Genomic DNA, 17,002 nt, shown 5'->3' on the forward strand with positions numbered 1-17,002 from the left:
ACAGGTGTTTCTTGATGTTCAGGTATGATTGCTCTATTATATATCATTATAGTCATAGGTAAGTGGTGGTTGAAATGGTTAAGGCTCTTGGCTACTGCTTGTAAGGTTGAGGGGTCAGACCCAGGCACCATCAAGCTGCCATTGTTTGCTCCTTTAACAAGTCCCTTAATGCTCTCTGCCCCAGACTGTTGTATCATAGCTGACCCTCTGCTTTGACCCCAACTTCCTAACAAGCTTTTACTGTGCTGTAATGTATATGTGAGAAATAAAGGCTTTTAGTGGTTCCAAGGTTTGGAAAAGACCAGTATGTATTTATCATGGTTTTGATTCTTTCCAGCATTAAAATAAAAAAATAATTGACACACATTCATTTCTAATTCAATTCCGATTCGGGGCTCTAAACAGACACAGCATCAGTGAGAAACATCCTAGTTCCTAGTTAAAACTGTAAAAGTAATAGAAATATATTTTTATAGTCTTGTGTGTTGCAGTTTTTTTTACCAATTCACCATCAGAAATCTTTCCCTGCTTCTTTACCATTCTGTCTGTGGTGATCTATTCAAAACGATCAAAGTTTACTCACTTGGAAGGTGGAATAAAAGCTTCTTGACTCTTCTTGACTTGACTCATGATCCTCCAGGAGGTCAGACATTTTTTATCTCAAACCTCTAAAAAGAAAACCTTTTCTATTAATAACTGATGCTGAAAACCTTACTTGTTTCTGTGTGAAGGCTGAAGATGAGTGAGGTGATCAAAATTTAAACATAGTTTCACTGGGAGAGGAGAAGGGGAAAAAAGAGAGCTGGGCTTAGAAATAGAGCAGTTTAAGTTTGAGAGTAGGTGCCATCTTGAGAATAGATCGAGCATCTCTGGTTTGATCCTGAGCCCAGGTTTGTGTCTGAGAGGGATATTGGATGTTCTACAGTACATGAGTCTGTGTGGGTCTTCTCAATGGTAGCTCACTAATTAAGGTCTTGGACTATGATCAGAAGGGTGTGAGGTTGAATCTCAGGATCACCAATCTGGGCCCCTGAGCAAGGCCCTTAAACCTCAGTTGCACTGTGGTATGAAATGAGATCAAAATGTAAGTCTTTCTGGATAATCGTGTCTGCCAAATGCCGTAAATGTTCTCTGGTTTCCACCCACCTCCCGGTGTGTCCTGAGTGTGTGTGCTTGATGCCCTGGCATGCCATCCAAGATGTGTTCCTGGGGTAGTCTTTGGATTCACAGTGGAAAACTTAAAGATGCCTGAAAACCTCATGGATGTTAAAAGTCATTGTACAGATAAAGTCAAAAGGACAATATTATGCAATAGAAACTAGGACAAGGGTTAAAGCCAGAGATTTGGACAGTTGTACAGGAATCTGTGGGTGAGACAGTAAATATAACGAGCAAGACAGAAGACGAAGATCTACAAGGTGAAAGAAATTGAAGGGATGGAGAAGGTCAGAGGCACAGGAGGGAGCAGGATTATTAGGGGCTTTATAAAACAAGTAAGAGGATTTCAAAGTGAATATGTTCTTTTATGTGGAGCCAGTGTGGATCTTGGAGTATGGATGTAGTACGGTATCGATATATGGGGTCGGAAAGGAGCCGGGGTGCGACAATGGATGATTTGAAAGCTGTGACAGGATCTGGAGTGAATATTTCAAATTTAAATCAAATTCATTATTTATGTGTCATGTACATAAATGTACACAGGACAATGTGCAGCGAAATGCTTGATAACTGCATCAAAATAAAGAAAACTAAATAAAACATAATACAAATAGCTCTAAGACAATAGTAAATAAAAATGAAAATAGAATAAAAATATTAATAATAGTATAAGATAAAATAGAATAAAAAATGGTTACAATAGAATAAAAAGTTTAAATTTAGATTGAAGCATAATTAAAGAGTAAGAATAAATTCTGAGACACACATGGACACCTATTCACTTAATGCAGTTATCCAATCAGCCAATCACATTGCAGCAGGAAGGCTCACAGAAAGCAGAAGAAAATTGTCATCTGGTCTTTTTGTAATCTGTCCAATTTCAGTGAGCCTGTGACTACTGTAGACCCAAATTCCAGTGCTTTGTTAAAGTGTTTTTGATATGTCGTGTGTTCTGAATGCTTTTCTCCTCACCACAGTGTAGAGTAAACCACAGTGTAGAGTAAACCACAGTGTAGAGTAAACCACAGAGTGTAGAGTAAACCTCAGTGTGTAGAGTAAACCACAGTGTGTAGAGTAAACCACAGTGTAGAGTAAACCACAGTGTGTAGAGTAAACCACAGTGTGTAGAGTAAACCTCAGTGTGTAGAGTAAACGACAGTGTGTAGAGTAAACCTCAGTGTGTAGAGTAAACCGCAGTGTGTAGAGTAAACCACAGTGTGTAGAGTAAACCTCAGTGTGTAGAGTAAACCACAGTGTGTAGAGTAAACCACAGAGTGTAGAGTAAACCTCAGTGTGTAGAGTAAACCTCAGTGTGTAGAGTAAACCACAGTGTGTAGAGTAAACCTCAGTGTGTAGAGTAAACCTCAGTGTGTAGAGTAAACCTCAGTGTGTAGAGTAAACTACAGTGTGTAGAGTAAACCACATTGTGTAGAGTAAACCTCAGTGTGTAGAGTAAACCTCAGTGTGTAAAGTAAACCGCAGTGTGTAGAGTAAACCACAGTGTAGAGTAAACCACAGAGTGTAGAGTAAACCACAGTGTGTAGAGTAAACCACAGTGTAGAGTAAACCACAGAGTGTAGAGTAAACCACAGTGTGTAGAGTAAACCACAGTGTGTAGAGTAAAACACATTGTGTAGAGTAAACCACAGAGTGTAGAGTAAACCACAGTGTGTAGAGTAAACCACAGTGTAGAGTAAACCACAGAGTGTAGAGTAAACCACAGTGTAGAGTAAACCACAGTGTGTAGAGTAAAACACATTGTGTAGAGTAAACCACAGTGTGTAGAGTAAACCACAGTGTGTAGAGTAAAACACATTGTGTAGAGTAAACCACAGTGTGTAGAGTAAACCACAGTGTGTAGAGTAAACCACAGTGTGTAGAGTAAACCACAGTGTAGAGTAAACCACAGTGTAAAGTAAACCACAGTGTAAAGTAAACCTCAGTGTGTAGAGTAAACCACAGTGTAAAGTAAACCTCAGTGTTGTAGAGTAAACCACAGTGTAAAGTAAACCTCAGTGTTGTAGAGTAAACCACAGTGTAAAGTAAACCTCAGTGTTGTAGAGTAAACCACAGTGTAAAGTAAACCTCAGTGTTGTAGAGTAAACCACAGTGTAGAGTAAACCTCAGTGTGTAGAGTAAACCACAGTGTAGAGTAAACCTCAGTGTAGAATAAACCACAGTGTGTAGCGTAAACCACAGTGTAAAGTAAACCACAGTGTGTAAAGTAAACCACAGTGTAAAGTAAACCTCAGTGTTGTAGAGTAAACCACAGTGTAAAGTAAACCTCAGTGTGTAGAGTAAACCACAGTGTAAAGTAAACCTCAGTGTTGTAGAGTAAACCACAGTGTAAAGTAAACCTCAGTGTTGTAGAGTAAACCACAGTGTAGAGTAAACCTCAGTGTGTAGAGTAAACCACAGTGTAAAGTAAACCACAGTGTAGAGTAAACCGCAGTGTAGAATAAACCACAGTGTGTAGCGTAAACCACAGTGTAGAGTAAACCACAGTGTGTAGAGTAAACCTCACTGTGTAGAGTAAACCACAGTGTAAAGTAAACCACAGTGTGTAGAGTAAACCGCAGTGTGTAGAGTAAACCACAGTGTAAAGTAAACCACAGTGTGTAGAGTAAACCTCAGTGTAAAGTAAACCACAGTGTAAAGTAAACCACAGTGTGTAGAGTAAACCTCAGTGTGTAGAGTAAACCACAGTGTAAAGTAAACCACAGTGTAAAGTAAACCACAGTGTGTAGAGTAAACCTCAGTGTGTAGAGTAAACCGCAGTGTGTAGAGTAAACCACAGTGTGTAGAGTAAACCACAGTGTAAAGTAAACCACAGTGTAAAGTAAACCACAGTGTGTAGAGTAAACCTCAGTGTGTAGAGTAAACCACAGTGTGTAGAGTAAACCACAGTGTGTAGAGTAAACCACAGTGTGTAGAGTAAACCACAGTGTAAAGTAAACCACGGTGTGTAGAGTAAACCACAGTGTGTAGAGTAAACCACAGTGTGTAGAGTAAACCTCAGTGTGTAGAGTAAACCACAGTGTTGTAGAGTAAACCTCAGTGTGTAGAGTAAACCACAGTGTAAAGTAAACCACAGTGTTGTAAAGTAAACCACAGTGTAAAGTAAACCACAGTGTTGTAAAGTAAACCACAGTGTGTAAAGTAAACCGCAGTGTGTAGAGTAAACCACAGTGTGTAGAGTAAACCGCAGTGTGTAGAGTAAACCACAGTGTGTAGAGTAAACCACAGTGTAGAGTAAACCTCAGTGTGTAGAGTAAACCGCAGTGTGTAGAGTAAACCTCAGTGTGTAGAGTAAACCGCAGTGTGTAGAGTAAACCACAGTGTGTAGAGTAAACCTCAGTGTGTAGAGTAAACCACAGTGTGTAGAGTAAACCACAGTGTGTAGAGTAAACCACAGTGTAGAGTAAACCTCAGTGTGTAGAGTAAATGTTTGCATGAATGTGTTAGAATTAAAGTGGAAAAAGTGTGTATATGTGTGTGTGTGTGTGTGTGTGTGTGTGTGTGTGTGTGTGTGTGTGTGTGTGTGTGTAAACATATATATATACTGTATATATAACAATCTACCATATCAGTCAGTGATTATCATTACTGTTCACCAGCCGGTTTAACCAAAGACTTTTTGATGTTTTTTTCTCTTTTGTCTCTAATCCTAACCCTACTGTAACTCCATCTTGGCTGAGAAAAGATCACACGCTGCATCGACATCAGCGTATACTCACTGCAGAAACGGCATGAAATCAGACTTTCTGTTTCAGTCTTGGACCTCTGCCCTTATACTGCTGCTGCTTTATTTTCCCTTCGCTCTCTACTCTTCTTTCATGATCACAGAAAAGGTGTGATTTTAAAGTAACACCCTACAAGTGAGGCGGTTTTTGACCCGTAACTGGTTCTGTTCCTCTGAAGTCATGAGCAGTAACTTTAAAACGATTCCTTTCTCTTTTTTTGTCTTTAACTGTCAAAACTGTGGGGTTTTAAAAGCTAACATTATCTTCGCCTATCATAGAAAGTCATTACATGCAGTTTTTGTCTTCACTGTGCTTATGATTCCACCAATTCAAGAAGTTTTCCACAACCAAAGAAAAAAAAAATCAGGAAATTGCAAAAAAAAAAAAAAAAAGAAAAAAAAGAAAAATTAAGCATTTTTGTCATTTTTTCAGGCATTTAACAAAATAAACATCAAAAAACATTGACTTTGGGATGAGGAAATGCATAATTGATTAATTCCCTGTGTCCCAAATCCCCTGTGAAGGGACTGTTACTAAAGAAACAATAATGTTATAGCCTCAAGAATAATTACCCATTTAAATTGATTTAGATTGAACTCAATAACACCGTCGTCTAACAATATTTATCAGGCAAAACGGTGTTTTTGTGAAATTATCATAAGATTATAAGAAATAAAGCTCCTGAATATGGTAAATGAAATATAATAAGGGTTATTTGCATTATTAAATATTTTGCAGCCACTGAATTTCTTTTTTTTTTTTTTTTTTTTTTTTTTTATCACCATAAGAAAAGAAGGTTTTTGAGAAGGACTCGATGTGTTCATGAAGGGCGTTTATGAAAAGAACGAAATTACCAGCGTAATTTTAGAGCCAGTGGGACATTGATTGACCTTTACATAGGGCACAATTGAGGCAACTTATTATTTCAGACTGATGAAGCACTATTGGATAAAGCTGCCTAATCTGTACCAGAACATAATGTATTCACAGAAGCACACAAAATACAAAGTTTCTTCAGAAACTCCACAGATGATGAAGGACTTTTCACGGAAATGTGAAACTTTAACTTTTTCCCTTTTGTACTCGACTGGTTCGGTGACGCTTTATTCACACATATGATATTTTACACATAGAGACTAAAGCTGTGACTCAATGTGATTGAAACCTAAGCGCGAGTCACCAAGCAGATGGGCTACAAGCGTGCACAAGCGGTCCACGGTGAAGGATGAACGATCGGATTTATGCGTGCGACTTGTCTGTTTATCAAACAAGTGTCATCTATTTGACGATGGAAAAAAAAAACAGCTTGTATTTGAACGCATTACATTAATCGCACCAACTGTAGAAGGAACGATGCATGCGGCAAACAGTTACAGGCCTCAGGATGACAGATGCATATATATTTTTTTAATTCTGTGTATTTATAGTGAGGTAGGAATCTATAACGATGACAGAAAGTTTTTAAGTGTCGAAACTTTTCAAAGAGGAAAAAATTACACCTATTTGTTGCACGGATTTAATTGCAGGGACTTTATCCTGACACGGATTAATGCATATCTTGGACTAAAATATACTGTCAGTAAGGATTCTTAGCAAAACTATTTTCGTCTGTGGAAAATATCAGTTAGTCTAATTAAAGAGAGCATTATAAAAACCTTTAACAAACCAAGCGAAAAGACATGGATCTCTTCTGAACTGCCATTTTCTGTAACTGATTTTTTCTTTATTACAGCTTGTATTTTCTTCCAGTATGTACAGTATGATACACCATATGTTGGTTCCCTTTCATTAAAATGGTTAAACAATAGAGGAGGTTGATACCTGAAGGTCACGCAGTATATCGTGCAGTGAGAGGCAAGGTGTGTAGTGTGTACACGCAGTGTGGGGTTTATTGAAGGAAGTCCAAGACTCGTTGTCAGTCCACAGCAGGGGTCAAATAACAGGCATGCAGCAGCAAACACTGGGTATTTATCATCGAAATGAGAAGGAGGGTCTAAATAGGGAACAGGAAATGAACAGATAGAGGTTCGGACGTGACTGCATGAATAGAGGAGAAGGCGGAAGATAAAGGATGAAGTAATTAAAGCTAAACGGAACATAATCAGGAAATGAACCAGTGACAGGACAGATGAAGAGGCTCCTCATCACGACATGGGCGGGGGGGAGGGGGGGGGATTAGGGGAAGTGCTTCAGATTTTCTAGTGGGGTCTGGGGGACTCGGGGTCCCATGGAGCCACACCACATGCACACACACACACACACACACTATCCATTCACCCAAATCTATCTATCTATCTATCTATCTATCTATCTATCTATCTATCTATCTATCTATCTATCTATCTATCTATGTTTGTCTGTCTGTCTGTCTGTCTATCTATCTGTGTGTCTAAGTCTGTCTATCTGTCTGTCTGCCTGTCTCTGTCTATCTGTCTCTGTTTGTCTATCTGTCTGTCTATCTGTCTGTATGTCTGTCTGTCTATCTGTCTGTCTGTCTGTTTGTGTGTCTGTCTGTCTATCTCTGTCTGTCTATCTGTCTGTCTATCTGTCTGTCTGTCTATCTATTCGTGTGTCTATGTCTATCTATCTATCTATCTATCTATCTATCTATCTATCTATCTATCTATCTATCTATCTATCTATCTGTCTGTCTGTCTATCTATCTATCTATCTATCTATCTATCTATTTGTCTGTCTATCTATCTATCTGTCTGTCTGTCTGTCTGTCTGTCTGTCTGTCTGTCTATCTATCTATCTATCTATCTATTTGTCTGTCTGTCTCTATCTATCTATCTATCTATCTATCTATCTATCTATCTATCTATCTATCTATCTATCTATCTATCTATCTATCTGTTTGTCTGTCTGTCTGTCTGTCTATCTATCTGTGTGTCTAAGTCTGTCTATCTGTCTGTCTATCTGTCTCTGTTTGTCTATCTGTCTGTCTATCTGTCTGTATGTCTGTCTGTCTATCTGTCTGTCTGTCTGTTTGTGTGTCTGTCTGTCTATCTCTGTCTGTCTATCTGTCTGTCTATCTGTCTGTCTGTCTATCTATTCGTGTGTCTATGTCTATCTATCTATCTATCTATCTATCTATCTATCTATCTATCTATCTATCTATCTATCTATCTGTATGTCTGTCTATCTATCTATCTATCTATCTATCTATCTATCTATCTATCTATCTATCTATCTATCTATCTATCTATCTATCTATCTATTTGTCTGTCTATCTATCTATCTGTCTGTCTGTCTGTCTATCTATCTATCTATCTATCTATCTATCTATCTATCTATCTATCTATCTATCTATCTATCTATCTATCTATTTGTCTGTCTGTCTCTATCTATCTATCTATCTATCTATCTATCTATCTATCTATCTATCTATCTATCTATCTATCTATCTATCTATTTGTCTGTCTATCTGTCTGTCTGTCTCTATCTATCTATCTATCTATTTGTCTTTCTATCTGTCTGTCTGTCTGTCTGTCTGTCTCTATCTATCTATCTATCTATCTATCTATCTATCTATCTATCTATGAGCGACTAGGCTCCAGTGACGTCCCTGATCCTGGGTGATCGAATGGACAGCACTAAATTCAGGTTTGAAATGAGACACATCCAGGACACTGAAACCACATCCGTAGGTGGTCTGGGATGCAGATGGCCACAGCATCTGTAGTGTGAACACAAGTGCATCTCGACCCGACCCGGAAAGCAACAAAGGACCAAGTAATCAACTGCATCGCTGCCCTGTGTTCATTCATTACCAGACTTGGCAGAAGTGTAATGGATAAAGGTGTTGCTATAACAGCTGAGACAAAAACCTGCTTATCTTATATTTCTTTTCATTTCTAAGCCTCGAAGCAAACCACATGATTAAAACAGGTGAAACAGTGCCTGCAGGCTCATGAGATAGGATTTACAAGACATTTCTTCCTGAAAGTAAATGCAGCAGAAGACTGACGAAGGAAACGTACGTGCTACCCTTTCTCCTTCTGAAACGATGTATGAAATCTGATCATCTCTTCAAGTGGTCACTGAAGACACATTCATAACAGCAGGTCTGAAAGACTACACGTCTCAGCTGTCCTCTGGAGACTTCCTCACCTGGGACGCATGTTAATATCAGGTGTGAACAGGGTCGGAGATAAGACTAGCATCAAAACAAATGAATATCAATGTAAACAAAGAGGAAAGGGGTGTAAATAAAATCTGTCCAATAATGTGTCTCTGAAATATCAGCTGAAAAACCGATCTTACTCATGAGTATTGTGACCTGTCAGAATCTCAAGTCAAGTCAAGAGTCAAGGAGCTTTTATTGTCATTTCAACCACATACCGTATAGCTGTTGCAGTACACAGTGACATGAGATAAGGTTTCTCCAGGATCATGGTGCTACATAAAGCAAAGACAGGGCTAAGGACATGTAAGTAGTCTTAGTCACATAAAGTGCATCTGTGCAACCTGGTGCAAACAGTGCAGGACAAGACAAACAAGACAGACAAGACGGTGCAGGACAAAAGTTACAAGACAATCCAAAAAAATACAAAAAAGACAATACACAAAACATTCATTCATTCATTCATTTTCTACCGCTTTATCCGAACTTCTCAGGTCACGGGGAGCCTGTGCCTATCTCAGGCGTCATCGGGCATCAAGGCAGGATACACCCTGGACGGAGTGCCAACCCATCGCAGGGCACACACACACACACACACACACACTCATTCTCATTCACTCACGCATTCACACACTACGGACAATTTTCCAGAGATGCCAATTAACCTACCATGCATGTCTTTGGACCGGGGGAGGAAACTGGAGTACCCGGAGGAAACCCCCGAGGCACGGGGAGAACATGCAAACTCCACACACACAAGGCGGAGGCGGGAATCGAACCCCGACCCTGGAGGTGTGAGGCGAAGGTGCTACCCACTAAGCCACCGTGCCCCCTGTATACACAAAACAAATAAACAAAAATAAACAGAAACAGTGCCGACCAGTGTATTGGGGAAGTCGTGGCCTAATGGTTAGAGAGTCTGACTTGTAACCCGAAGGTTGTGGGTTCGAGTCTCGGGCTCGACTGAGGTGCCCTTGAGCAAGCCAGCGAACCCCCAACTGCTCCCCGGGCATCACAGCATAAATGGCTGCCCACTGCTCCGGGTGTGTGTTCACGGTGTGTGTGTGTTCACTGCTGTGTGTGTGCACTTTGTATGGGTTAAATGCAGAGAACGAACTCTGAGTATGGGTCACCGTACTTAGCCGTATGTCACGTCACTTTCACTTTCAGTGTAAATACTGTATGTTCAGACAATACTGTGTGTGCAGTAATACTATAATGAACACAGTTTCTTAGCAGCAGGTCCCTGAGATAATGTAAAGGATTTGTGCAAAAACAGGAAACGACTGAAATATTGTACAGTATGTGCAAAACAACGGAAATGATTAGACAGTGTGTGCAAATAGCTAAAAAGTGTGCAAAGCAGTATGTAAACAGGTTGATGGATGTGCAGTATACTGAAAGTGTGTGTATTTGGTGTAGGTCTGTGCAGTCTGTCCATACAGGTGATGTGCGTGTGTGAACTTGTGTCCTTTAGACACTTACTCTGATTACGTCACTCCACGGCTTCATATTAGGTGCAAAAGAAGCTCTTTTGAGGTAAATAACAAGCATCCATTTGAACCCTTTTCCTAAAGCCAAATCAGATTTTTATACATCGTCTCGTATCATGGAATTTATCGGAATTCTGTTTTTGTTCTTTATTTTATTCATTTCTGTACTTAACGATTTTCTTTTTATTATGCAGACAGACGATAAAGCCTAAGGTTTACAATCCAAACACTGACACACACACACACACACACACACACACACACACACACACACACACACACACCAAACCTCTAAATACAAAAGGTTATCATTTTGACCCATCTTCTGTGCTTTTATTAATTAAATGGAAGCCCTTATACAAAACACACACCAGTCATAAATGCTTTGTCTGTTTATTACCGGGGGGAAAAAAATCCACCCCATCAGCAGGCTTTGTTTGTGTGCGTGTGTGTGTGTGTGTGTGTGTGAGAGAGAGAGAGAGAGAGAGAGAGAGAGAGAGAGAGAGAGAGAGAGAGAGAGAGAGAGAGAGAGAGAGAGAGACTCATTATTGCTACATGTGTAGCCCTTTTAACTCTCCAGCTACAAGGTCAGCAGTCCTAATGAAAAAAAAAAAAAATCTACAAAATGGAAGGGAGGATGGAAGGGTGCGAGTGGATTTCAGCAGCGTCCACAGTGGTGTGTAAATCTGCTCTGGATTACCTGTTCTGACCTGATAAAGTTGTTGATCAAGGACCTAATCAATTTTTATAGCCTTGTGTTCTAATGATGTGCTTTTCAACATGCCAGCTGTGCGAATGTGGACAGAGCATGTGATTAGACATTTTAAGTGTTAGGAGTCGTATCCAGATGTGTAGTGAGGAGTTAGTACATAAATACTGCACATCATTATTCAGAGACCGAGTGCAGAAAACAGAGGCATGTCTCAGTTATGATTCTGACCCTGAACTTACGCTTGATTTTCTTGCACGGTATTGACTCAGGTGTGAAGCTGTATGAAGTCCAGTGCTACTGTCTAATAATTCATTGTGATCACAATATTTTATTCTGAAACACACTTTTGGAGAATGTAAATACATCAACATGTGGAATGCCAATAAAGTCTAAGAGAGAGAGAGAGAGAGAGAGAGAGAGAGAGAGAGAGAGAGAGAGAGAGAGAGAGAGAGGATGAGATAAGCAGACGGCGCAGCAAGCTAGAGAGAGACAGACAAGACAGAGAGCCAGACCTGTGAGAATCTCATACTATAGAGGATTAGATATAGCTAAGACCTAATACGCATATATCTATCCTCCCCCTTTCTTCTCTATCTCTTTCTCTCTTTCCTTATCTCTCTTCTCTCTCCCTCCATCTCTCTCTCCATTACTCCTCTCTTTATCTCTCTCTCTTTCTACTATTATTCTCTCTCTATACTCCTCTCTCTATCTCTCTCTCTCTCCTTTATCTTTCTCTCTTTTTTTTTTTCTCTCTCTCTCCCTCTCCCTATCTCTCTCTAGCTCTCTCTCTCTCTCTCTCTTCTTTCCCTTTCCTCCTCCTCCTCCCTCTCCTCCACTCCCCTCCCCTCCCTTTGGAGGAGGAGAATGTAAGGAAAACACATTTATTTATTTATTTATTTATTTATTTATTTATTTATTTATTTATTTATTAATGAACAACCTGTAACACTTACAGTTAAGACTTAATACAACAATTACTTTTAATGCACATTTAACATCCACTAGACAAGTTAATTTCTTTTAATCACTAACTTTATAGCAGAGATAAACACTCATACCCTCAGCAGCCTTTCTTTTCTTTTCTTCCTCCAAGTTAACGAGACAGAAAACACAGCTTGCTGCTAATGAGAAACCGTGCAAGTGTAAGCTTTTCTGTCCTGAAGATTTCTCCATGCTAGGAAACCGTGACTGTGACAAAGTGCTAACACTTAAGATTCCATTCATAAATGTAATAAACAACATAAACGTCACGACGTCAACAAATATAAGTTTTGTACTCGGGCAGCATCTGCCATAAATGAGCTGTTACTATGGAAACAATAACATTAAAACAAGCCCATTGATATAAACCCTGTTCATGTAACATGCAGAACTTCTGACCAATCAGATTCGAGAATTCAGCTACACCGTGGTATAAGATGACTCAATTAATTGAATTTTCCCTGTAGATGTTACAATTTGATTGATGAGCAAAATATTGTACAGAAAAAAAGCACAAACTCCACCTTCTTAAAGTGAGATGGAAGCAGAGCAGATGAAAGCTTGGTCAGGTGACCTAATAAATCGTGGCTATGTTTTCTGTAAAGAAAGGTACAAGTTGACTAAAACATGGGACTAATTCATTCATGACATTCTGAATGTCAAAAATTGGATTAGATTAAACTTTATTGTCATTACACATGTACATGTACAAGGCAATGAAATGCAGTTTAGGTCTAACCAGAGTGCAACAGCAGCAATTGCAGGATATACAGTGTTTACAAGTTTTAAATGAGTTAAATAAAATGGTAATATGGAAGTACTTTGCAGATGTGTGTGTACTATGAACATAATATACAGATGTCTATAATTATAACTGAAATTTACAGAAGGATGTAACAAAATATATGGCTATTGCTATAAACAGTCATTTACAGATGTGTATGTATTATGAATATAATATACAGATGAATATATATGTTTTATGAATATAATAATCAGATGGCTATTAGTATAAACTGAAATTTACAGAATGGTATGAGCTATAGACAAAATATATGTCAATGAAAATATAAAAATGGAAAGTGCTGATCACTATTTTATGTAAAGTGCTGGATCAAGGACTGTTTTGAAGGATGTGCTGAATCAAGTGCTATTTTATAATATATGCTGAATCAAGTGCTATTTTATAATATATGCTGAATCAAGTGAAATTTTATTATATGTGCTGGATCAAGTGCTATTTTATGTAAAGTGCTGGATCAAGTGCTATTTTATGTAAAGTGCTGGATCAAGTGCTATTTTATAATATGTGCTGGATCAAGTGCTATTTTATGTAAAGTGCTGGATCAAGTGCTATTTTATAATATGTGCTGGATCAAGGGCTGTTTTAAAGGATGTGCTGGATCAAGGGCTGTTTTATCATATGTGCTGGATCAAGTGCTAAGTGGAAGTTTTGAGCTCAGCTGTGCAGCAGGACCTAACACTCCGCATATAGCGTGAGAGATGAAGAAGGGCCTCGATCATTGATTACATCAAAATTTTATTGACAGAACTCAAGATAAGAAGTTATGTAAAAGCAAAACATCATCAATCATGGGCTCAAAATCAATGTTGTTTATGCTAATTCCCGACAACTCGTCTCCAGACCCTACTGCCCTTGTCACAATCTTAAGAAAACAACCGATGACAATGTCAGTCTCTGGTCACTACAGATACAAGGTAAAAGCATAGATGGACAAGGCCTTATAAATTTCTTTAGATTAGAAATTTCGACCACAAGGATCTGTTGGATTTAGTGTTGTTTTATACGAAGTGCTGGATCATGGGCTATTTAATAAGATGTACTGGATAAAGGATACGCTAAAGAATGTGCTGTATCAAGTGCTGTTTTTTAGGCTGTGTTGGATCAAGGGCTATTTTACATTTAGCAGCTAATAATTAATGGTGCTTGCAAAGCATCATTCTTGTTATCTTGCATACTGAGATATTCTTCTTCCGGACAAAAATCCGACTCGTTACTTGTCCCGCAGCTTTTGTCCAAGATTCATGAATGTGGTGTCAAATCTAACGGCTCATTGAGGAGAGGTGTGCTATGATTTTTATAAGCGATCCAACCAACGATGTTCACACAGCGGACGAAAAAGCAGCCAAAAAAATCCCATAGAAATGAATGGGAAATTCCTAAAAAGCTCTCACACACGTAGCGCAACATGGACATGTGACATATCAAAACACTCAGCACGATGAGGAGAACTTGCCATGTGCAAGCACCATTCACATTTTCTTCAGGAAATGTATATTCTAGTTCTTATTACTATAGACAATTTTGCTTGCAACATTTAATTACATAATCTGCTCTTGTTAGCCTCGATTTATGATGCTTGAGGCTTAAAGGAAAGGAAAGTGCTCATTTTATGAGGTTACAACCTATAAGCTGGTAAGAATTACAAAAAGCTGTGTGCTTACCATAATATTCCCTCTAACAGAGATTTTATGAGACTCGTAAAACAGTTAAGATGTGATTTCTAATAATATTCCATTTTGCCCTTACATATTTTTAGCTGAGAAAATTCTATTTAATGTATAATGAAGAAAAAAATCCAAATGTATTCCATGTATTCACGAAGAATTTTCCCAGGCTGCTACTCACAGTAATCCTGTAAGTTTGCTCTTGTTGTCCTTGGGAAGTATTTTAACTGTAAATGAATCCCAGTAATATGTGATACAGCCTTCAATTTTTTCCAAAATTAGGAACATTAGAAGACAGCTGTCCTTACACTGCCCTCTAAATGGGACATTTATCTCAAGAGCAGAAATGCTGCACAGGAATACTGCCTATTTAAACCCAGACGGCCTTCTTCTGAACGCAATGTAGAGACAGTTAAACATTTCACGCTCTGTGATGATGGCACTACTATGTATGTATAATTTAATGATATACACAGATCAGCCATAACATTAACCACCTATCTAATATTGATGTAGGTCCTCCTTGTGCAACCAAAACAGCTTTGACTCGTTGAGGCATGGACTACATAAGACCTTTGAATGTGTGCTGTGGTATCTGGCACCAAGACATTTGCAGCAGATCCTATAAATCCTGTAAGATGTGAGGTGAGGCTTCTATGGATCAGACTTCTTCATCCAGGACATCTCACAGGTGCTTGATCAGATTGAGATCTGGGTCATTTGGTGGTCAAGTCTGTGTCACGTTCTTCAAACCATTCCTGAACAATTTTCACAGTGTGGCACAGAGCATTATCCTGCATTAGGATGGTAACAATACCGTTACCATGAAGGCATGTGCTTGATCTGCAACGATGTTTAGGTAGGAGTTTAAGCAATATCCACAGCACCTATGGCTTCCCAGCTGAACATTGCCCAGTGCATCATATTGTTGTGCTGGAACAGATTCAAGCCTCTTAATTCCAGTGAAGGGAAAATGCAATGCCAAGGCAAACAAAGACATTTTATACAAACTGTGTGCTCAAACTTTGTGGTATGAGTTTGGGAAAGAACCAAATATAGCTATGATGATCAAGTGATGGTCAGATTTTCCATTTAACTATTTAGTGTACCTGGGAATCTGAAAACAGATCTGATATAAAGGGATCTCCAAACTTATTTCCTCTAACTACTTTGACAAAATTAAGGTGACCAAGACCTACTCGTGTTATATTATTAATGACATTTATTAGCATAGCTTATTGCTATAAACCAAACCAGCTAAATAAGCTATTTTGTGTGAACTTTAAAAAAAAAAGTCAATATAAAACAGTCATATTTTGCAATAAATCATTTTAAATTCACATAAACAGCTTTGTTGAGTCGAGTTCATTAATTTAACGCAAAGGGTTTGCTAACTAGACTTAGCGGTTATTATTGTCAGATTTCATCCATTCACATAATTCTGTTATTTTTCATCAAATTATTACTTACAAGTCCTACGGTACATAGCCTGATGGTCTCAGCAAGACTGAAAAACAAAAGGAACACCTTTGATATCGAAGGTAAGATTAATTCTGAAAACAGACACATAACCTTGTATTAAATAATATTATTTCGGCATACATTTGTAATTGCAATGGGAAATATTAAACAGTACTTTACTACAGTACGAAACACCACCTGCACTAATAAGGCATGCCTACAGCACACTCGTCCTGCACGAATTATTCATTCAACAGTTTTGCTTTAGCAGCAAGGAAGCTTTATTCCTAATGCTGTCGAATCCCCAGCAGCTTCCATTTTGAATGAATCTGCCATGTGTTTTCTTTATCCTTTATCCAAACTACTTTAATTTGTGCTTATAGATTTAAGCTTTTATAATGTTCGGTCTTGGTGCTCGTTGTGGGTAAAATCGATCGATGAGCGGCTGGATTAATCTATGGAGGAGTATGTTTTGATTTTCTCAATGTTGTACATACTGTATTCTATGAACCTTTAGGCAAGTTACTCAGAAGTGGGTGAAGCGACGTGTTGGAGACCCCTGGTCTACTTGTTACAAGCTATGGGGTTCTTATTGCATGCTAGGATCTACTAAAAATGTTTCCCACCAAATCCTGAAATAGATCTAATGGTAGGCCATCGAAAACCTTGTCTCACTTTATACCGCTCAGCTCTATGATCAATCACTACCATACATGTTAATTGTGCTTTAATAGCCAGGTAAGTGCCCCAAGAACAACCTGCTTTATATAGTTAGCCGGTAAACCCTTTCTCATCTGGCTGGTTGCACCCAGCTTAATTACAGGCAAATAAATCCAGCGATGTACAAGGAGGCGGTGGC

The sequence above is a fragment of the Tachysurus fulvidraco genome, chromosome 20, assembly GCF_022655615.1.
Source record: "Tachysurus fulvidraco isolate hzauxx_2018 chromosome 20, HZAU_PFXX_2.0, whole genome shotgun sequence".
NCBI classification, from domain to species: domain Eukaryota; kingdom Metazoa; phylum Chordata; class Actinopteri; order Siluriformes; family Bagridae; genus Tachysurus; species Tachysurus fulvidraco.